Raw genomic sequence first — 1,325 nt, forward strand, 5'->3', positions numbered from 1 at the left:
AGACCAGCCTGAGCAAGAGTGAGACCCCTGTCTCTAAAAATAGCTGGGTGTTGTGGCAGGCACCTATAGTCCCACCTACTTGGGAGGCTGAGACAAGAGGATCACTTAAACCCAAGAGTTTGAGGTTGATGTGAACTAAGATGCCATGATACCCTACTGAGGGTGACAAAGTGAGACTGTGTCTCAAAAAATAAAAATAAAAATAATGATGTGGAGGCAGCGCCTGTGGCTCAAAGGAGTAAGGCGCCGGCCCCATATGCTGGAGGTGGAGGGTTCAAACCCAGCCCTGGCCAAAAACTGCAAAAAAAAAAAAAAAAGCTGTGAAGTGTTCTCGGAGTTTTAGAAATAGATATTTAAAAAGCCTTGAGCTTAAAGTCTCCAGATGCATTACCCCCAAGCCATAAGATTAGTAGTCTCTCTTTGTGGCTTTATGTCCCAGTGAACTTTTTTTGTTTTCTTGGCCAGGACCCGGCTTGAACCCATCACCCCCGTATATGGGGCCGGCGCCCTCCAATGCACTTTTTTATCTTTCGAGATATAAGTTCTTTCAGGCACTTTTTTCTGGAACAATTCATTTTGATCCATGTTAAGTATTTGTTCTGGCAAATAAGCCTCCTCTCAATAATTTTCTTCAACATTTCAACAGATTCAATTGTTTTAGCTACATTGGCAATGGCTGCCTCCCCTTTCACTTTAATGTTATGTATATTTATTCTGTTTTTAAAGTGATTAAACCAACCTTTACTTGCAACCAGTTCTTGATGACAGGTGCCATTTTCCCTTACAGCTTCTAAAGTGTCGAAAATGCTTCTAGCCTTTTTCTGCTAGGCTAATAGTAATATTACACTTATTTTCATCTTCTAACCAAATCAGTAATAACCTTTCCATTTCAGGAATTAATCCACTGCTTAGTGACAATTGATGCTTTCACTGGAACACTGCCTATCACACGTTGCACTCTCACTTTATCTTTTATAATTGTTCTCATAGTTGAATGACTGAAGCCTAATGCTTTCCTAATGAATGGTGTCTGGCCTGTCTCCAAATGCTTAATTATTTCTACTTTGATTTCCATTGTAATCACCTTCCTCCTCTCTACAGACTCACCTGGACTTACAGTGGATTTTTACTTTGGAGTCATGATCATAAGAGTAATCAGAGACTCACAAAATCAAATTAAAAAGTTAAGACAAAAGTGAAGCTCTGGCTCCGCGCCTGTGGCTTAAGCGGCTAAGGCGCCAGCCACATACACCTAAGGTGGCAGGTTCGAATCCTCAGCCCGGGCCCACCAAACAACAATGATGGCTGCAACCAAATGGTCAGGC

The sequence above is a fragment of the Otolemur garnettii genome, unplaced genomic scaffold (assembly GCF_000181295.1).
Source record: "Otolemur garnettii isolate 467f Iridium unplaced genomic scaffold, OtoGar3 scaffold00034, whole genome shotgun sequence".
NCBI classification, from domain to species: Eukaryota; Metazoa; Chordata; class Mammalia; order Primates; family Galagidae; genus Otolemur; species Otolemur garnettii.